This window comes from Bufo bufo, chromosome 2, assembly GCF_905171765.1.
Source record: "Bufo bufo chromosome 2, aBufBuf1.1, whole genome shotgun sequence".
Taxonomy (NCBI): domain Eukaryota; kingdom Metazoa; phylum Chordata; class Amphibia; order Anura; family Bufonidae; genus Bufo; species Bufo bufo.
Genome location: NC_053390.1, coordinates 767649502 through 767672560, shown reverse-complemented (window position 1 = coordinate 767672560; position 23059 = coordinate 767649502). Strand labels below are relative to the sequence as shown.

The 23059-nt window shown below is 44.5% G+C and overlaps 1 long non-coding RNA gene across 1 annotated transcript; it reads right to left on the bottom strand.

Annotated features, from left to right (window-relative positions):
• Positions 1-1095: 1095 nt before the first annotated feature.
• Positions 1096-22695, bottom strand: LOC120991797. The gene is made up of 3 exons (XR_005776815.1): positions 22501-22695; positions 15766-15772; positions 1096-1106 (listed from the first exon to the last, which is right to left on the bottom strand). It is a non-coding gene; the product is annotated as an uncharacterized LOC120991797 (long non-coding RNA).
• Positions 22696-23059: the final 364 nt, after the last annotated feature.

Sequence of the window (23059 nt, the reverse complement as noted above, 5' to 3'; positions counted from 1 at the left end):
AGGGGTCCTTCTGATGGATTTGGACCCAGTTGGAGCCTATATCAGGGCAGCGTACCTCCCCACGGAGAGAATTTCTCATTTTGGTTCCCCGGTGTGAATGTTAGTTAGCGTTGTACTCTCCGGTGGAAGGATCCATTTGAAGGCACCCTATTAAAAATTGGATCCTCTATTCTGATCCTAGGCTATATATGTATGCCTTATCAATTCCCCCCACCTAATGGATTAGGGTTTTACATCCAGGAGTCCCGTTACCTAAAATACCTTGTGCCGTTTATACCACGCGGTTTAGAGGGTAGGGTTTATATGATGATCATTAATAAGCTTTCTTCATGGTACACCCCCTTGCATACCCAGCGGGGCCAGTATAGGTGTAGGTTTCAGTGTTTGGATGAGCCTCTATATATTGTAGGTGGGCTATCCACTGTCGGTTATGTATATTTATGTGTATATATATGTACATGTCCTTTTGTGTGGTGACAGCCTGGGAGAGGAAAGCGGCGCACTATGAATATACTCATGCGATTAAATGGATCTCCAATGTATTTGGAATGAATTTGCAGTTGTTCGGAAGAAGACCGAGGGGTTGCCATGTTACCAGGACGCTTGTGAGCACGTGACAGATCAGCTGACTGGTGCAGGCCACAGCGTCCTGACAACGACCTCCGTTTCCAGTCAGGGGAGCGGAAGTGGCTGTTGTCTCGGGCACTTTTCAATACAGAGAAGCTGCGCAAGTGCGATAGAGTATTGGAGACGCCGTCTTTCCCGCGTGGTCCTGTTGACTACTATTCAGTACAGTTCTGACGTACGGTACGTGTCGGATAATGATACAAGTATGCACTATTGTGATAGTTATACGATGTGATGAGTACATGATGATGTCACTATGAGAACACTGAGGAGGGGGAGGGGTTGACCTTCTTTTTTTTAATTGCTTAACCAATCCCTGTATAGATGGGAGTATAAGTTTTGTTCACTTGCACTATTCATGTATACGGTAGCTTGAAAAAGACTTGTAAAGTTGAAACGTTGCTTTGGTTCAGTGTTAATAAACACACGATTGGATTGAAGATTCGAGTGCTGTGGTTCCTTTCTATACCTTCTTTGGCCTCTCTATAACTTCGCCGCATCCAGCGCCACTTCTAAATGTAAGACAGCTTCCTGGCAGAGTTGATGAGAGAATTGTGACGTTGCAATGGAGGGGCAAACTGATGGCGCAAGGTGGGGTACAGGGAACAAATAAAAAGGCAGTCTTGGGCTCTTAAAGTAGGGTGGCTTGGGCTCTGGTAGAAAGTGTGCCTGGGCTCCCTAAAGTAGGTCGGCTTGGGCTGTGGTAGAAGGTGTACTTGGGATCCACGATGGGCACTTTGAGACCTAATTTGCATATGAATCAAAATTAATGTTTTGCAGTACAGTATTACAGATAATATGTTTTTTATTGTGTTAGGCAGCACTATATGCAATTGCCTTCAGGTAGTCAGTACAGATACAGTTTATTTGCATGGCATGAGTGATGACTCAGAAATAGGTTTGGTAGTATTCCTTTTATCAGGTTTAGGCAATTGTCAGTTAGGGAGTTCTCTAGTACTTTAGATTTACAGACGAAGAATAATTAGATTTACTTTAAGTCCACTTTCTATAGCACTTATGTACTAAATATACTGTTTTCTACTTATCTTGAGCTATCCAATAAGGGCGTTTCTCCCTCGTGGCAGGCAAACTCTCTGCGACCTTATTTGCAGGATGCTCTTCTGAAGTATTCAGGTTCACTATATCCTGGAAGGCTTCTAGTGAAATAGGATAATTATGGCCTTTAATCATCCAGTCGTGTCCAGGAACTTGGAAAGTTACTCTTGGTCACTTGTGCGTGTGAAGTCCATATGCCAGACGCAGCTATAACCTTCACTAGGCTTGCTTTATATTTAGACGTAGACTTACTGTCCAGTGCTAAGCTGCTGTAACTACTCTTAGTTTGTCCTCTCCAGGATTGATCAGGTCCCGGAGGAAAGATATTGTAGCTACATCGTGGATAAAGCCTGTTTCTCTCCTCCATTAACTTCCTTCTTCTCTCTCTGACTCTCACACACTGACTAACTACTTCCTTTCCTGTTCTGTCTAAGTAATGACAGTACCACCTAGGGGTGAATAAGATGTAATGATAATGCCAGCCTGATAAATAGGAAATACCATACATTGAAAATACATTAACTAAATAGGCAGATGTTTAAAGTGTCCCTTTTACACACATATGTGGGACGCTGCATATATAGCCTTGGTTTGGGTTAACTATAGTAAGATTAGCTGACAGATCCCCTTTAACAGCATTTCCCCTTTGTCTTCTGTATCAGAAAGGACTGCATATTCCACTGTGTCACATTTTTAACTTTTTAGTTCAGTATCCTTTTTATGTTTCTAGTGCTTCCTTTTTTTAAATTTTTGGTTACAGTTAGAGATAAGCGAATTGAATCCCACCTATTGGAATTCGATCCGAATTTCAGGATAAATTCGATTCCCCTAGAAGCTGAATTTCCTCGTGCTTCTTGTCAGCGAATCGATTTAACCTGAAATAGCATTAAAAAAAACAAAAAAATTCTAACTTACCACCTCCATTTGTTCGCGACGGACCACCAGCCTCCAGCCTCCATCTTGCTTGAAGATCTCGGCCGAAATTCAGAGCAGCCAGCCGGCGTGATGACGTAATCTTGCGCCGCACAGGATTTCGGCTGAGATCTTCAAGCAAGATGGAGGCTGGCAGCCCGTCGTGAGTAAATGGAGGTGGTAAGTTTGAATGAATGTTTTTTTATTCTTAATTTTACACTCAGATGCCGCGATCATGTATGAACGTGGCATCTGATGGGTACAATGACGGGGCGGCGCTATCGCAGCTCCCTGTCATTACACCTGCTACTCACAAAAAATGCGCTTCATGACGAAGTAATTAGTCATAAAGCGAATTTTTTTGTACAGTTCGGTGAAGCAGCCAAATTGAATTTTCAAGAAATTCGCTCATCTCTAGCTACAGTATAATGTGTATTGTTCAATGGGTGTAACAGTAGTGGCAGCAGGCATAGCGTCTTCAGTGATAAAGGAGCAGTAGTAGGTAGATAGGTAGGGAGGCGTTGTTCCAAAGTCAGAGTACCACTGGCCCTATAACGACATGATAAGTGGAATAATTGACCAATACCATTGTTGGTCCTACAGCTAATCATCTTGGCTATTGAATTTCATGTGTTCTCCTTACTTAAGGCCCCTCTCCTGAGATGCCTGTTTTAGTAACTAATTGTATTCCCCATGTAAAAACAATTCCGGAACATCTATTCTTATGACTCTATGTTGTACTATTCCTTTATTGTTCCTGCTACAAGTTGTAATAAATTACACATCCTCAACTGGTAACACCCTTCTGGACCTTCATTGCAGATATTTCATTCAGAACTTCTAGCAGGAATAATAAACTAATGGTATAACATAGAGTCATAAGAATAGATGATCCATAAATGTTATTATAAGGGGGATGCAAGAAGTAACTAAAAGAGACATGTCAGGAGCGGGGATAGCTCTTCTTTATTGCCTAATGATTTTTGGTCCTCCAGGAGATAAGCCGCCGACAAAGCTGTCCAGCAGCAAGTTTCTCCTCTCCCTTAACTGAAAGTCCTAGTACCGTATATATGTTTTTGGGGGAGTAAGGAGAGACAACTATCTGCCAAGCACTCAGCCTACAGCTATGAAGGGGTATGGGCACCTTTACTTTAGAATAAGGAAATGATCTGATTAGAAGATGCTAAAGCCTTGGAGAACATCTTACTCCTCACCAGCGGCTCCTCATTTGATGGTTTAAATATAAAATAAATATCTCTATTTTATCATATGTCCCAAAGAATATATATTTAAGTGAAATTGCCCTCATTTTATGGCTCCATGTTTACGAACCGCTTTACCCTCTGTGAATATTTCATAAGGTAGTTTATGGTTGAGTAACAGGGTAATATTCTTTCTAATTACAAAATCATAGGTTCTCTCCTGAAGCGATTTCACCAGCATTTGCTTCCTCGCTAGGCTGTCTTCATGTCTCACAGATTTTTTTTCCCCTTCTTTATTGGACTTCAATGAACACAATAGCTGCTAGAAGGTTGCACCTAAACCTGCTTTGCATAAACATCATTTCTGTGCATTGGGCTTTCCGCCTGGTTCAAAGCATTTACTTGTTTTGTCTGTGGTTGCAGTTTTCCATTCATTTTCATAAAAAAAGTACCTGTTTATTTAATAAGATGATTCTTTGTTTTTCTGTTAGGTATATATGAACATATATGAGAGAGGACACGCAGATATTACAAAGCTGAATCTCTACTGGATTGCAAATGATGCATAAAACAAGCCATATGGATATGCAAAGAAAGACACACTAAAAACAGTTCTGAAGACAAAAAATATTTTTCAGACATATTAATACATGTGAAAATACAAGTTTTACCAGATGATACAAGTAAAATACAAGTAAATACAAGTAAAAGCAGATGAGCAAATATTGGAACATCCGCTTTGCCACCAATACATCATTTTGGAATTTGAGACCCATCCATGTCCATTCTCTAATTTCTGCTTATCTGATGTCCCATATTGCGACTAGGAGATAATATAGAGATAATGAGCTAATTCTCTACCATGGAACCCATCTTCTATGTTCCACTAATCATACTGATATCTTCCTATCTGTCTTTCAATATTTTATGTAGGCTGTTTGAAATTAAGAAAACGAGTTTACTGTTTTCAGAAATGTTTGCGAGTGAGCTCTCAGCAGCACAACCCCATTGAAATCAATGAGGCTGAGCAACAATACCCGGTACAGCCCAGACAGAGCCAGCTTACAGCCAGAGATAAAGCTTTTATAAGATGGGAGTGATATCTGCAATTAATACCTGCATATTTCATTCTTGACCAGAATTGTAAAGGTTCTATTTATGGGCTGTATAGTGGCTAACACCGTGATTCCAGTCTTGTTTTAAAGCTTAGATTGTCAGCTTTTTAAATAAGACCTGGTCATATACAGCCTGAGATAGAGGAGGTTAAAACAGCCTTTCCCCTATCTCAGTCAGCATGGAGGACGAGAGGAGGAACAGTCAGCAGGTGCTGACAGTGTAATAATTGTAGATGACTGCAGGGAGAGGTGCAATGTGAACCATCAATCTTTTTTTTTTTGCTTGCTCATCTATTTACTCCTTCTATGTCTTCTATGCCATTTATTGATGCCATGACCCAGGTGTTTACCAGCATCTGGATTACAGTATAAAATAAGTCACACCAAACACTAGCACCACACTCAGACAAACACCAATAAAGTTTACATTTTACATTGTCCTTATTCTGCCCTGCTATGTGCTATTAGTATACATAAGCAGTAAAACATAAAAACTACACATATTTGGCAATGCTGTCTTTGTACTGACCCAGAGTATAGCACACTATGTATGCCTTTGGTAAAAAAAAGGGGAGGGGGGTTGATTAAAAAGTTTGCTGTGGGGCCCAACTTTTTCTATTAACCCTTGGTTAGTAGGAACCATGCCTTGATGCAATCAACTTGCATTTCAACATACCTCAGAAAATATATTTTAGAGATGCATTAAGCTAGAAAGACTACAATAGCATAGATAAAGACCTGGTGTGTAGATCAATTCGTGGCTGGACAAATTATCTACAAAGAGAAAATTCAGGACTATTGCTACTTTCCCTTGGAGTCCTGTTAATATCACTCCAAGAGCACAATGTGCAATCCTGAAAGAGGTGAGAGAACTCAAAGATAACAGCAAAAGACCAACAGAAGTCTCTACAAACTAAAATAAAAACGTATTTGAAATAAACGGAATAAGAATGCTGTTCATCGAAGGGCACCATGAAGTACGCCTCTGCTATCCAAACAAAACAACATTATAGCCATTCTTAAAGGGATTATCCCACGAATAACGTAACAAATGAAAATCAGATATCATTTAGTACATGACAATCTTTTTCTAGCAATCTTAGAACCAGCCCTGTACCTCACATAGATCCAAAGATCTCCCCATTTATTGCTCCAATTGCTCTTCTAGATTTATTTCAAGCTGGCAGCTCAGAGGACATGTCCTTTCTCAGGGGACATGTCCTTTAGAATTGTTTCTGAGGTGTAACAAAACATTTTATGGGAGATTGTAAGGACAGCAGCCATAGCCTTAGACTCATACACTGGGTGATGCAACAAAACAATGACCCAAAAGTACACAAGTAAATCAACTAAAGAATGGTTGAAAAATAAGTAGTTTTGTGTTTTAGAATGGCCAAGTCTTGATCTTAAGCCTTACAAGATGTTGTGGCATGACCTCAAGATGGCTGCGCAGGCAAGGCACTGCAGAAATATTTATGAACTGAAACACATTTGCAAGAAGGAATGGTCCAAAATTCCTCCCCTATGTTGTGCAAACCATTTTTTAAATTTTTTTATTAAAAGAGTATTCCTACAGTAGATTTGTCTTTTGTACCTCATATTCCCCCCATAGGTGTGCTTACAAACTTCCTACTGGGCCAGCGATCACGCTCTTCACACATACATTGTCTGTCTCCCTCCCCCTAAAGGGAGCACTACGGAGGCATTATAATATGAGGGAGGCACTAAGAGGTCATTCTACTATGAAGAGGCACTAGGGGGAGGCACTAGGGGGCATTCTACTATGGATGGGTCACTAATGGGGTATTCTAATGTGAAGGGGGTACTAAGGGGGTATTATACTATGAATGGGACACTAAGGGGGCATTCTACTATGAATGGGACACTAAGGGGGCATTCTAATGAAAGGGGTACTAAGGGGGGGGTACTAAGGGGGCGAATAACTATTTGTAAGTAGGCCTGTAGGCCATTCTACAATAACTGATCTCAACCGCGAGGAGGATTTGCCTCACCTAATCCGCTTTGGCCTGCTCTGATGGTCGAAATTTGTGAGACCGCGGTAAGGAAAACTAATCGTACTAAGATCTATTTCGAGGAGCTCACCAAGAGACTGATTGAGCATCCGGAAGATAATCAGCCCAGACTGGAACGGAGAACGGGGACTGTAATGGCCTTCCATAAGGAGAAGGGCTATGGCTTCTTACAGGATCATGATACCGGTAGAGATTTTTATGTGAATCGCCGGTCTGTGAAGCGGAACTACCTGCCGGGTCATCTGCATAACTTGGTGCCCAGGGAGAAGGTGAAGTTCACCCCTGCTGAGGGCCTGCGAGGTCCATACGCGACAGGAGTGTCCAGATTGCATGCCGAACCAGAAGATTGGGACTGCACACCGGACGCCGCGAAATTGGAGGGTATGTCCGAATTCCCATCATGGCCTGTGTGGTCCACGTACAAGCAGAAGTCATCTTTTATAGGCCCCGACATCTTTGGGCAGCCGACTGTGCTGGAGGGGAATGCCAATCCTTACCCAGCGTTTGACCGTAGTCAGCGGGCCGAGTTGGAGGTGCAAGAAAAGCTGCAAGCCTACCTGGAGAATCAACACCAGATGACTGCACTCCAGGAAATCCATGATCCTCTTAAAAAGGAGCCAGAGCAACCGGCGGCTACACCGAAACTTGCACATGTTAAAGAAAAATTGTGCTATGCTCGGTCCAGAATCCGTACTCAGGAGGAAATATTAGCGAATGCCGTAGAACCTATGGAGGTCCGGATACAGATCTTGTCTCCTGATGGTAGAGTACTGTGGCCCGTACCGGTCGAGGATCCAGAGGAGGAAGATACCTATTTGTAAGTAGGCCTGTAGGCCATTCTACTGTACAATAACTGTCAACTGGAGCCAATGTTTCTTTTGTCCCAGTATGGACTAATGCCAGTTCACCACTGCTAGTGGCAGTTCACTAGGCCACTTCACAGCCTGCTGGCCCTTTAACATTCAGGACTCCCTGCCTTATAACCACTGTTTTCGCCCAAGTTGTGCCTGGTTTGCGCAAAGTTTTCCCTCCCTATTCCCTCTTCAGGTTGATTAGGGTTAAGCAACAAGACTATTATACTGTTTAAGTCACGTACCCAGAAAGACATTCTTCTGTGATTTGTTTATGTGCAATTCCTATGTTTGCAAATTCAACAGACTTTTTGCACTTTTCTTATTATGCTGCGCTTAAAAAGTTTTATATACTAAAGACTTGGTTAGACTTTGCCATGGACTTTATATTATGTTTGTGAGATCAACGCCCATTTGTGTCACCGGCAAGATCAGAAGAAAACGCCGTCCCACATTCCATTTTGCGTTGTGAACCACATAATTTATTGTGTTTTTCTATAAAGTATATTGCTATACTCTACATTTTCATACTGTTTGTTATTTATACCTGTATGCTCAAGGGCGTAGCTATAGGGGGTGCAGAGGTAGCAGTCACTACCGGGCCCAGGAGCCTGAGGGGGCCCAAAGACCCTTGTGCCGCATTATAGAAAGTGCATGCTGGTCTATATACACCTCTGGCTAGAGGGAAGGGGTTAGGTCAAGAATTTGGCATGAGGGGTGCCCTTTCAATGTTTGCCTCTGGCAGCAGGAAGGCTATGTGCTACCCTGCCCCTTGCCAACAAACACTAAGGGAATGGGGGCCCAAGCTGAACTCTTGCACCAGGGCCCGTGAGCCTTTAGATACGCTCCTGTGTATGCTTGTTTTGCATGCTCGTCTTTTTTGTATTTTTCAGGAGACTTCGTCCAGAATGTGTTGAGGTCGACACATATTAAACAAAGGGGGTATGCAGCGTCCCACTAGCTTATGTGGGAACTGCAAAAACTTATTGCCATCTTTTGTAATTTCATGCTGCATTGTACTACTGTGTAAAATCCCTTTTTACCAGGCTGTCAGGTGCACTACATACATCGACCAGTAGATGGGGATAGCACCACAGTATATATAGGACAGTTCAGACCTATCTAGGGAGTTGGGAAGATGTAGTGGTTGAGTACAGGAGTGTGGAGGAGGTAGGAGAGGTCTCCTCTCCTCTCAAGCTCTTTCTCTTGGGCTCCACAGCCCAGAGGAGCCATAGTTGTATCTCAGAACTAAGCCAGGAAGGCAGGGTCAGAAGAAAAGTCTCTATTCTACCATTCACTCTTCTGGAGTAGCAAGTGAATCTTGGTCAAGTTTATAATTGGACAAAGACAAAGGAAGGACAAAGCCATTATTCTAGGCTCTAGGCGCCTTTGTATCTAGGTGTAGGACTTATTAGCTTCTGGCAGCCTCACCATTATTTTAAAGAGGACCTTTCACCGATTCTTACCCTATGAACTAACTATACAGATATGTAGAGCGGCGCCCGGGGATCTCACTGCACTTACTATTATCCCCGGGCGCCGCTCCGTTCTCCTGCTATGCCCTCCGGTATCTCCGCTCACTAAGTTATAGTAGGCAGAGATACCAGTCCCTAAGTTATGGTAGGCGGAGTCTGCCCTAGCGCTGGCCAATCTCAGCGCAGAGCTCACAGCCTGGGAGGTTATTTTCTCCCAGGCTGTGAGCTCTGCAATGCGATTGGCCAGCGTTAGGGCAGACTCCGCCTACCATAACTTAGGGAACGGAGATACCGGAGGACATAGCAGGAGAACGGAGCGGTGCCCGGGGATAATAGTAAGTGCAGAGAGATCCCCGGGCGCCGCTCCACATGTATGTATACTTAGTTCATAGGGTAAGAATCGGTGAAAGGTCCTCTTTAAGGACAGATCAAATTTCTGTTGCATCACTTGTGTGTAGAAGATGAACTACCTCAACTGAGACTGAAGCAAGGCAAAGAGCTGTTTATCAGTGAGTACATAATTACCTACTATAGCCTGACACATTACCCCCAGCACAGCCTGTGACTGGGATTCATTACATCCAACTTGCATGTATACCAGAGACTGTATTATTACTGAATGTAAACTGTTTTTAAGAACCTGGTTATAGTAAATTTTACAGTTGGATTTAAACCTGCCTCGTTCTTCTAACTCCATACCACTACCACTCTCAACATTTTGCACCATCAAGGTGCTGGCATCACGACAAAACCTAAACCAGGGGCCCAGTCGCACAAGCACTCAGAAACCCAATCACCATCAAGGGCACCTCAATCACCACCCCTGTAATAGAGTGTGCTGTTCTCCCCTTCACTGCACTGCTGGCCCACGGAGGCGTCTGCTAAACCGTGAGTAACCGATGAACTGTATGTACATTCCCGCCCACCGTGAACCTCACGTTTTCTACCCCTGCGGACTGGCACGCTGCACATGTACCTCTCATTACTTACATGCTGGACATATGCCGCACATGGATTACGTGCACACTATTAGCGTATGAAAAGTGTGCACGTAATCCATGTGCGGCATATGTGTCACTCATACACTGTATACAGGCCGCACATGCGCCAAGCACAAGCCATACGCATGCCATTCACAAGATGGACACAAGCGATACTCACATACAGTACATGCTACAGTAATAAAACCACACAACAGTGGAAACTATGGCATGCGCAGTGCTGTGCGCAGTGTTATGGAGGCTGATGATGGACAGGTCTGGTTACTTGACTCTCCGTGAGCAGCCATGTTTTGGATGGAAATATTGTACAACCAGTGAACAGACTGTACAGAAGAAGGGGATGAAACTTCACATATGAGGACATTGTTACAGATTCTCTTATAACAGGATGTGAGTAAGTGGCTTATAGGTCCATTTACAGCACTCGTGGGAAAAGGGTACCAAGGTGGCCAACACCTTGAATATCTTCTTTCCATACTGAAGGTATTGCTTGAGATTAATAGCTTTGTACTCTCGGGTAGCTCTATTGGCAAATACAAACTATCACATCAAGAGCTGCTGGAGCCTGCTGCCTTTCTCGTGGCTATTGATTAAATGCACTCAAACCACTTCATATATTTTGCCTAATTAGAATAATTATGCCGGCTATCAAAACGTAAAAGGATATTCTCAAGTCTGGAAATAGCTCTAAACTGCTGCTTAAAGACTCGTCAACGACTGTGGACTCAATATGACAAATTGTGAATATTTTGAAAGTCCTAATATCTGTAATCTGAGAGCCTTTTACATGGGCCGATAATTGAGAACAGAAACCCTCATTCCCAATAACTGGCCCGTGAAAATGTGCTGACGGTCATCTGACAAACCCGAGAACGTCTAAACCAGCCTCCAAAAATAGTCGTTTGTTGGCAGCACATTACCCTGTGTGGACAGGGGAAGTCCAGATGTGCTGCAGACAATGTGCAAACTAAAAGGGGGAGGAACGATCTTAATAAGTATTGTTTGTCCCCCATTCAGTGTGAATTGAGCCATGTAAAAATGAGTGTCGATCATTGGCGCTTGTTCGGGACTGAAAGCGGCCAGCGTAACATCACCCTTACACTATAAGGCCTCATGCACAGCAGGTCTGCAATATACGGGCAATATACGGGCACCGGTCGTGTGCACCCCGCATCACTTGAGTGGGTCAGTGCGGAATGGAGGCATGGAAGCCCTACGGAGTGCTTCTATGGGGTTGTATGCACTTGCCGCTAGGGGGCATTACCACTCTTTTACCCCTCTGCTATCTTTAATGGTGCATCCTGTGTCATCATGTGTATCTTTTTCCATATCTTGCATAATGTGTACATGTATTTTCCTATGAAACTGTTGTATTCATGTAATGTGCCTGGTCCACCAGCATATGGCGGTGTTCTGTCATTCTGGTGGACCTTATCGAGATGTGAGTCTCCTCTAGCTGATCTCACACCCCTGGAAATCCACCAGTCAGCAGCCTCACACACAGTCACACACCCCTGCAAATCCTCCAATCACTATCCTGAAACTTTTAACTATCTGCATGTCCTGACACGTCTATATTAAAATACGAGGAGATGCCCAGGACGCCCAGGGCACTGAGATAAGAAGAGTGGATTTCTATAGAAAGCATGCATTATGCAAATGTGGGCAGGTCCTGGGCGTCTCCTCGTATTTTAATATAGACGTGTCAGAACATGCAGATAGTAAAAAGTTACAGGATAGTGATTGAAGGATTTTCAGGGGTGTGTGACTGTGTGTGAGGCTGCTGATTGGTGGATTTCCGGGGGTGTGAGATCAGCTAGAGGAGATTCACATCTCGATAAGGTCCACCAGAATGACAGAACAACGGCAGCGTTAGTTTCCCTGGCGTGGAACCTTTTTGGTCCATCCCAGACCTCTCTAGATAGGGAGTAGTTAGTTCAGTCTAGCTAGTAAGAGTGAGTTCCAGCCTACCCCCCTTGGGGAAATGTTGAGGTCCAGCTCGTCTCCTGCTGGCGGAAGGAAGCAGGCCTTGTCCTGTCTGGACAGGCCTTGCCTGTGAGATCTTAATGGTTGCATGTCCCCTCCTGGGCTTGCATTGCCTAAAACCAAGCTAAGCGAACTTGAAAAGTCGGGAAGACAGATTCCCTGAAATAAAGGCAGATAAAGACAAAGATACAGAGCAAAATAAAGACAGAGTCAGACTACAGAAAGCTAAGCAGACAGCAGAAAGGAAAATTTCTTATTTAATCCAGCCAACATAGCAGAGCTGAGAGAGTACAGATGTAGTAGAGCTGATTGCGTTTGCTAGACAGAAGTTGAACCAAAATCTGCTGATAACCAAGATAAAGTTTTGAGGATTGTTTCCCGATGCAAGTTTATTCAAGTAAAGCTGTTAACTACTTCAATACCAGTCTGGACTCAATTCATTCAACCCGTTCCACAACTGTTCACCATTTTTGCACTGCCTCGGACTACCACGCTTGGGGTTCTGGATATCCAGATAGGAGCACCATGACAAGTGTAAAGCCACACCTAAAGGGACACTATAGGCAACCCTTACACCACTCTGGCATTCCTACACCTGGGTACCACTATCACCTTCTAATTAGGGGGACCCAGTCCCTCGTTGCTGAAATGCAACTGGCGTCACTACAAAAACTCTAAAAACTCTTATAACACCTGTAGAAGAGACCCCTAGCATCTGTGATAGCCCGCTGCACACTACTTTTTTGCTGTGCGGACAGATCACTGACCCACTCAAGTTGAAAACCCAAGGAAGCAGTCTGTAGTGCTTCTGCGGGGTTCTGTGCCTCCGTTCCGCACTGCAGCTTCTGGATTGCAGACCCAGTCAAGTGAATGGGTCTGCATCCGTGATGCGGTGGACAAACAGCCAGAGCCCTAAATTGAACAGTGGTATAGATTTTAAATCCACAGCATGTCAGCTTATGCTTCAGGCTTCCACTGCGGGTTTCACCTTTTGCGATGCATGGGGTAATTTCAATGGCAAATTCACTGTAAAATCCGTAATAAGTCTGCACTGGAAATTCTGCTACGCAAATGCAGCAAAGTCCTCAGCAGAAATTCTGCAGCAGAAAATCCCCCACATGTGGCCATACCCTAAGTGCCCATTCACATGGCAGAATTTATGTGTCTAAATTCCACTGGTGTCCACCTCCCATTGTTTGCAACGGGAGGCAGAGCTGCCACCTGCGTGGCCAGTGGTTTAAAGATGCGACTGTGCCAAGAAGGGCGCGTTGTGCAGACAGACTACACTGGAAGTGCCAGTGGGTGTCTGCTCAGTGGGGCTAAAGCACAACCAGGTCTTGGGCACACAAAATGAAAAACCACAGTAAAAACAGTGTAGGATTCTGCTGCTGAATATGTGGTGGGTTTTTACTGTGTCAAAATCCACTGTGCGAACATAAAGCAGAATTTCATAGATGATAACTTTAAGCTTATGGATATACAGTACATGATTAGTGATGAGCGGCAGGGGCAATATTCGAATTCGTGATATTTCACGAATATTTGGGCGAATATTCGCCATATATTCGAGAATTCATTATCTCCAGTCATTATTTTCTTGATTGCGGAAATCGGCAATTGAAAAATTTGCGATAAAAATTCGCATTGCGAAAATTCGCAATCAACGCTACTCCTAAAGTCAAAGATATTGCCGCCTTCTTATTGGCCCACAAGCTAGAAGCAGGGAGGGATCATGTGTACTGAGTAAAAAAAAAATCTCGAATATTCAAAATTACGAATATATATCACTATATTCTAAATATTCGCGAATTCTCGAAGTGCCGATATTCACGATAAAAATTTGCATTTCGAATATTCGTGATCAACACTATACATGATATTGGAGACTTCATGAATACTTATGAACATACATAGTCATACTGGCCCGACACTTACACTCCCCCTTAACATTATCATTTTTTATGAGTGTACTCATAGCAGACACTGTAAATCTGATCAAATAATCAAAAAAAATATAGAGTGAAAAACACAAAGATCACATTTAGTGACAACTAAAAGACCACTTTATCAATAATAACATTTCCCACCGAGAGTGGACATATTTAATGCTACCCACATTCCATATAGCACCAAGAAGAGAACCCTACAGTGCCACCATACAATATTAGCTTTCTTCCAAAAACTATGTGGTCAATATCAGACTGGGGTTCATTTAGCCCACCAGAGGAATTTATTCTGAGGGCTTACATTCCAGGCATACATAAGCAATGCATTTATTTTGCAGCCGTACATTATTGTAACATCATAGTATGTTTTATGTATCTGCCGTATGTTTCAGGAATGATAAGTTATGGTTGGTATAAGTGCAGCGGACTGGACCGCAGGGGCAGTATGTGAGTGCACGGTGGGCTGATGGGGGTAGTAGTCGTACTCACGGTTTTTCAGCTCCCTGGGTTGGCGTGCAGTGATGAGGAAGACAGCACTATATCCTCCGGGGCACTCTCTATTGCAGGGTACACCAGCCAGATGGAAGTTGAGGTGCCTTTGATGGTAGTGGGTATGCTTATGGTGCTTTGGTGGCTGGGCCCCTGTGTTCGTTATGCCAGCACCGTGAGGTGCAATTAGGAGATGAAGTGGAATAAGGAGACCAAGTTTCTTAATAAACTCCCAGTACTTTACTGAAGCTGATCCAAAGGTCATCAACATATGCAAAAGTCATTTACAGCAAGGCAGCTTTTGCAGTGATTCAGATTAGTTCCCAGAAGTTGCATAAGGGGCAGTTTTCTATGACAATCAGTTTTTCTCCCTTGTTTCTCCAGGCTGGAGGGATGTACTATCTCTGCTGTACTGTATAATCATATACTTTTGTATCCTCTCTAGGAATACTATATTCTGACACATGGCCTTTCTGTCCTTGGTTATGGTGGGCAGCTTGTAGCTTAGAATCCAACTAATGCAAAGTAGACTAGAGCCTGATAAACGACAGTTACCTTCCTTTGCCAATATTCTCCCTCCCTCTCTAAGGTTGCCTGATTCCTCTGTGATCTTTCCCTTCTATGGGCTGGTACATGGAACTAACTTTGGAGTTTTTATAACTCTCCAAGATGGCGGCTGAAGTGCAGCTTTGTCCTCAGACATCACACACACTCACTTCCTTCTCCTCTCTTCTATGTGCAGGGCGGAGTCAGCCCTGGGAAGCTTGTTAGAACCTCCCCCGCCCTATGCAACTTTATTGGAACTCATATACAAGCACAATTTACATGAAACACAATGTGTTTCAGGACACTGCATTAGGACTGGAACTTTCCATCCCATTATTCCTGTCTCGGTGGGAGTGAGCTGGTCCTGCTTCCTGCCAGGAGAGGGAACTCTAACGAGTTATTTGAGAGTTAGCTTGGCAAGTCTAGGGTGAGGGACCACTCCACCTTCTCCAATGATCAACGTATTAAAGATATAGTTCTGCTGTGAAGACCACTATTTCAGGGAGGCTGCCGAGTCCCAGCCCACAGGGGATCTGCAAGCTACAGCATTTAAAGTCAGCAGAATTAACAGCACTACAGCTATACAAACTCTGCTGCAGGTGAGGGGATAACAAGTTAAGACACTCATCACCACAGGTCAGGACAGGCACACTCAAAAGACTACGTCACACAAGATGACATCTATAGCCACAAATGCCAGCTTATTACTATTAATGAAGGGAAAACAGGAGAGGGACTACTCTAGAGTGCTGTTTTCTTCCATCTTACTTGCCACCATACCTCATCAGCTGGGGATAGAGACATTGCGCCTTGTACAGATGATAATTGGATGTACTATAACTCATCCTTTTCACTCAGTGAAAAAAAAAAAATTGTTGTTCTTCTACGTCTGCCTGATCCTTTCACATCACGTTTTCACTGCACCGAACCCCAGGGAGCGAAGACCTGAGGGAGTACACTGTGACACAACATCTTTTCAGGGCCACTACCACTCCCATCTTCTGCACCAGCTCCTCAGAGGCTCACTGCAGGTGCCTAGTCTTCTGGCTCAAGACTGGGTTATAGTTTATGCAGTAGACTTCACTCCATATACAGTTGATATTGGGTAATGTAGTAAAGTAGATGCTAACTGAGAATATGCTGTCTCAGTATGTATCACTGCCATAACTGATTTATCCTGCACAAATTACCACAACAAAAAGAATGACAATGCCATAAAAAGATACAGAAAACAATAAAACAGAGGCTGAGCAGGTCGTGGGAGGAAAATATTTCCATTGAATATTTAAAGAGGGAAATGTTTTTAAGTGATATTACCCTAGTGTTATTAGTAATACTAATTCATTCTCAGTGCCACTGGTTGACCGCATTATTTGCATGGTCAGCAGTTTGAGAGTCACAATTGCCTCCCAAGTCGCTGAATGGGAGGCAATGCAATAGCAGGGAACTTCCATTTTCATTCTGGCTTATTTCCCATCCACTGAGGCAGTAATTCACCAATTGTACACAGCGTGATGCTCATCACATCCCAAATATATTTTATGCATTTCTTATAAAGTAATGTAAATGTGAAGCCAATGCATTATTCTTTGCTACTATTAATTATTCATAGGTATTTGAAAAATATGAGAATGACAAAAAAGTGCAGAATAGATAATAATGGTAGTTCTAATTTGGCTATTTAAGAGGTTTTCCGGGAGTAAAATACTGATGACCTATACTCAGGATAGGTCATCAGTATCTGATCGGTGGGGTCCTGACTCCCAGCACCCACACTGTGTGAAAAGGCTGCAACACTCCATTGAGCGTTGTGGCCTCTTCCTAGGCCAGTGACGCCACGTTCATTGGTCACATGACCTATTGCAGCCTAATGCCTATCCCGCAATACCAAGGACGAGGCTGCAAGTCCCACAATACCAAGGAGGAGGCTGCAACGTTAGAACATGTGCTGCCTGCAGCCCTATCAAACAGCCAGTGGCGACGCCAGGGGGGGGCCAGAGGGGGCCACGGCCCCCCTACATCACGCTGTGCCCCCCCAACTAAAATGCCTCCCCCCCAAGTGAGCCGCCGCACTGCCGCAGTCGGGTACAGGGAGATGAGCGCTTCCATTGCGCTCATCTCCATAGTAATCTGCCTGTGCTGCGGCGGTGCAGGGGAGGGAGAGGCGTGTCCCTTCCCCTTCCTCTGATAGGCTGCCGGCCTAGTGCCTGCAGCCTATCAGAAGCCGGCGCAGGCGGTGCGATGACGTCATCGCGCCGCCTGAGCCATACAACGCGGGACACAGGCCGGAAGAGGCCTGCATCGCATCGCTGATATGGAGGTAAGTATAAGTGTTTTGGGTTTTTTTTGCAATATTTTTACAGGCACAATAAGGGGGGATCTTGTTACTGGCACATTGGGGGGCTTATTACTGGCATATTGGGGGGCTTATTACTGGCACATTGGGGGGCTTATTACTGGCACATTGGGGGGGCTTATTACTGGCACATTGGCGGAGCTTATTACTGGCACATTGGGGGGGCTTATTACTGGCACATTGGGGGGGCTTATTACTGGCACATTGGGGGGGCTTATGACTGGCACATTGGGGGGGGCTTATTACTGGCACATTGGGGGGCGTATTACTGGCACATTGGGGGGCTTATTACTGGCACATTGGGGGGGCTTATTACTGGCACATTGGGGGGGCTTATTACTAGCACATTGGGGGGGCTTATTACTGGCACATTGGGGGGCTTATTACTGGCACATTGGGGGGCTTATTACTGGCACATTGGGGGGGCTTATTACTGGCACATTGGGGGGCTTATTACTGGCACATTGGGGGGGCTTATTACTGGCACATTGGGGGGCTTATTACTGGCACATTGGGGGGGCTTATTACTGGCAAATTGGGGGGGCTTATTACTGGCACATTGGGGGGCTTATTACTGGCACATTAGGGGGCTTATTACTGGCACATTGGGGGGCTTATTACTGGCACATTGGGGGGGCTTATTACTGGCACATTGGGGGGCTTATTACTGGCACTTTGGGGGGGCTTATTACTGGCACATTGGGGGGTCTTATTACTGGCACATTGGGGGGGCTTATTACTGGCACATTGGGGGGGTCTTATTACTAGCACATTGGGGGGGCTTATTACTGGCACATTGGGGGGCTTATTACTGGCACATTGGGGGGCTTATTACTGGCACATTGGGGGGGCTTATTACTGGCACATTGGGGGGCTTATTACTGGCACATTGGGGGGGCTTATTACTGGCACATTGGGGGGCTTATTACTGGCACATTGGGGGGGCTTATTACTGGCAAATTGGGGGGGCTTATTACTGGCACATTGGGGGGGCTTATTACTGGCACATTGGGGGGCTTATTACTGGCACATTGGGGGGCTTATTACTGGCACATTGGGGGGGCTTATTACTGGCACATTGGGGGGCTTATTACTGGCACTTTGGGGGGGCTTATTACTGGCACATTGGGGGGTCTTATTACTGGCACATTGGGGGGGCTTATTACTGGCACATTGGGGGGGTCTTATTACTAGCACATTGGGGGGGCTTATTACTGGCACATTGGGGGGTTTATTACTGGCACATGATGGGGGGCTTATTACTGGCACATGATGGGGGTTTATTACTGGCACATGATGGGGGGCTTATTACTGGCACATGATGGGGGGCTTATTACTGGCACATGATGGGGGCTTATTACAATACTGGCACATGATGGGGGGCTCTTGTTACTGGAACATTGGGGGGCTCTTATTACTGGCACGTGATGGGGCTGGGCTCTTATTACTGGCACGTGATGGGGGCTGGGCTCTTATTACTGGCACGTGATGGGGGGCTGGGCTCTTATTACTGGCACGTGATGGGGGGCTGGGCTCTTATTACTGGCACGTGATGGGGGCTGGTCTCTTTTTACTGGCACATGATGGGGGGCTGGGCTGTTATTACTGGCACGTGATGGGGGCTGGGCTCTTATTACTGGCACGTGATGGGGGGCTCTTGTTACTGGCACGTGATGGGGCACTATAAGGGCATCTACTGAGGCCACAAAGAAGGCGTATTTTATATGGGGGGGGCTCTGTACAGTAGCATTTTATACTGGGATACATGGTGGGTACTATGGGGAAGGGGGAGAGGAGTACTATGGAGTCATCTACAGGGGGCACTTAGAAGGGGTATTTTATACTTGCAAATTATGGGGGACACTGAGGGCATCTACTGGGGCACGATATATGGGGCATTTTATACTGATACATTATGGGGGGCACTAGGAGGAAGGGGGGAGAGGAGCACTATGGGGGCATTTACTGGGGGCACTATATAGGGGTATTTTATACTGGCACATTATGGGGGCACTATGGGGACATTAGATCAACTGGGGGCATTACAAGGGGGTATTTTTTGCATTGTCACATTATAAGGAGAATTATTTCTTCTGGGGGGACATTATGGTGGGCTTTATTACTCCCCCATGGTATGACCCCCTAGTGGCAGCACCAGCCTCTCCCTGCTCTGCTATCCCTCTGCCCCTTCTCCAAATCCTTATTATGAAATCTTCCTCATTAGGATAAAGCACAACATCAGCTCCGCCGAGCCCCCGGCCAAAGTGTTGAAGTGGTGTCCGAGATCCCCAAGGGCCAAACCAAGTAATTGTAAGTTTTCATGTGAAATATGTTTATGTTATACACATATAGCCTACACTGTGCCACACAATGTGCAGTATACCACTACACTGTGCCACACAATGTACAGTATACCTCTACACTGTGCCACACAATGTACAGTATACCTCTACACTGTGCCACAGAATGTACAGTATACCTCTACACTGTGCCACACAATGTACAGTATACGCTACACTCTGCCACACAATGTACAGTATACCTTTACACTGTGTAGTCTGTTCTATAAGCACCCTTGTTCTGTGACAGAAAATAATCTGGAAGTGCCCCTCTCGAGACCAGGCTCTGGATCCGCCACAGTTTAGAAATGTCAAATGTACACTCCTGTGAGAGGCAGGGAGGGAGATCTGTGGATGACACTGTTATTGAGGGGGAAATGGGGATGACACTGTCATGGGGTGAATCTGTGGATGACACATATAGCCTAAGATGCTATATACGGTATGTGGCATCCACAGATCCCCCCATAGCAGTGTCATTCACAGATCCCCCTCCCTATAAAAGTGTCATCCACAGGCAGCTAGGACATGTTGAAATCTGAGTGATTATTATATATTTTTTTTAAACCACACACAGCAGGACTTTTCTTCCCTGTTGCGGTTTTAGTTATTGGGTAAAGTATCGCAGCATTTCTAAGCGTACTTGTGTAAATGTATCGTTGTTAAAGCTGCCCCCCCTACTTTTGTCCTGGCCCCCAGTGTGCCCCCCCCAAAATTTGAAAGCTAGAGACGCCACTGCAAACAGCTGATTGTCAGGGGTCCTGGGAGTCACAACCCCACCATCTGATGTTGATGACTAGAGATGAGCAAAGTTTTAGAAAATGCGATTTGGCTGCTTCGCCGAATCTTACCAAAAAATTTGCTTTGTGACGAATTACTTCATCACGAAGCCCATTTTTTTGTAAGTAGCGGGTGCAATGACGGGGAGCTGCGATAGCGCCGCTCCCTATCATTGTACCCCTCAGATCCCGCGTACATGCATGATCGCGACATCTGAGTGTAAAAACTGTGTAAAATTAACATAAACAAATATATTAACTCAAACTTACCGCCTCCATTTGCTCGCAACGGGCCGGCCGCCGCCATCTTGCTTGAAGATCTGCCACGAAATCTCACGTGGCCCAAGATGACGTCATCCCGCCGGCCAACGGGATTTCGGCTTAGATCTTTAATCAAGATGGCGGCAGCCAGCCCGTTGCGAGCAAATGGAGGCGGTAAGTATGACTTTATTTTAGTTTTTTTACTCTATTTCAGGTTAAATTGATTCGCTACCACGAAGCACGAGGAAGTTCGGCTTTGCGGCCAATCGAATTTATCCTGAAATTTCACTTTGGTGGATTCAATTCTCTCATCTCTATTGATGACCTACTGACAATAGGTCAATATTTTGCTCCTGTAAAACCCTTTTAATAGGGGAATAGGCCTCAATCCTTGCCTATAAATTAACCTATGAGTATATACAATAACGTTTTATGAAGTATTATATGCTAAGAAGCTAGGTAACATGAAGAATACATAATTGATAAAGTGTGCAGCACCAAATGCATTTAAGAATAGATTTTTTATTTTTATTATTTTGTTAGTTAGTTATGGTTGTACAGTGAGGTTGAAGAAGGTTTCCTATTGGAATTAAATAAAATTTCAAATAATGTAAAGGAAAGCAATTGGCTGCAGGAGAAATTTCTCCCTCTTAACAAACACCCGGCACACTGAGCTTTTGAACACAATCTGCTATAATCTGCACTTCACCACCTTCACATATCTAATTAGACTTTCCTCGCACGTACAGTACTAAGCACAATACCTCAACAAGAAAGCATTTAGGCTTAAAGGATTCAAGAATTCAAATCCTCGGCTGGGTGCCACCATGGCGCAATGTGTCACCGCTCGTACAAGAACCAGTTACCCTGTTACCAAAATAAGAAGTATATTATCTTATTTCTGTAGAACAGTAAAGTGCTATTAAACTTCTCTATATTACCCTTTATGGTATTTGCATAAAATACTTGTCAATTCAGAGTCACCGCCGCTAGGGGTCTCTTTAAGAGGGAAGAAAATAACTTATTTTGTTGTGGCGCCAGTTGCAGTTAAGCAACAAGGGCATAGGGCCCCTTTTTAGTGATGCTGTCATTGCTACCCAGGTGTAGGAATGCCAGAGTGGTGTAGGGTGACCTAAATGTCCCTTAATGGTGTTGCACGTGTCACCCCAGGCGTTAGCTCTAATGCAGAAAAGGGATAAAACTATTTACAGGATTTGTCTTGGTTTCCAGCAGGCTTTGGCATTAACTGTGGCAGACAAACTCTTCTCTGCTACATCTGTTGCTCTCCGGCTCTGCTATGCTAACAGGATAGCTATGGAACCTAGCTTTAGCTGCCGGCTGTAACTTCTTTCTTGTGGTCTGTCTCTAGATTAATACCAAGGAATCTATACCTCCTGGCTTCAGGGGCTTTGGGCTTTGGCCAGCAGAGCTCAAGATGCTCTGGCTGGCCCATACAGGGCTCGTCCAAGTGGGACAGGTTCCTGCTGCCTTCCCCTAGCAGGGGGGAAGCTGAACTAACTCCTCACTAACTAGTCCCTCCCTCTCTTAGAGAGAGCTAGAATGGAAAGAAAGGTTCCATTCTAGGTAAAATAGCTCTGCCATTTATGCCGCCATCTGCAGGTGAACCAGGCATATTACACTTGAACAGTTACATAACAAGAAATATGAACACACATTTTGCAAGACCTGTAAATTAATACATAGGATGACGTTAGGTTAACCATAGGAGACAGTAGTAAGGTGCAAAGGTGGTAACGGCACTCTGGGGCGTTACATCAGGGATATTCAATTCCACCAAAGAGGGAGATATAAATAATATGCCACTCGCTGCAAAATTCAAACTAACGTTAGCAGCCATCATTTTTACTTTAATTTGTCTTATGATGGATTGTCTCTTGTCAAGATGGATATTCAACAATTTTGGTTAAAAAAATAAGGCAGTGGCTACCAATAGACATGTAGTAACACTTAAAGGGGCATTCCCATAGTGGTATTGATCACATATCGCTAGGATATGCCATCAACAGGACCAGAACGAGACCCCTTAGAGGCACCAAAAATGTCATCTGTCAGTTAACACCAGAT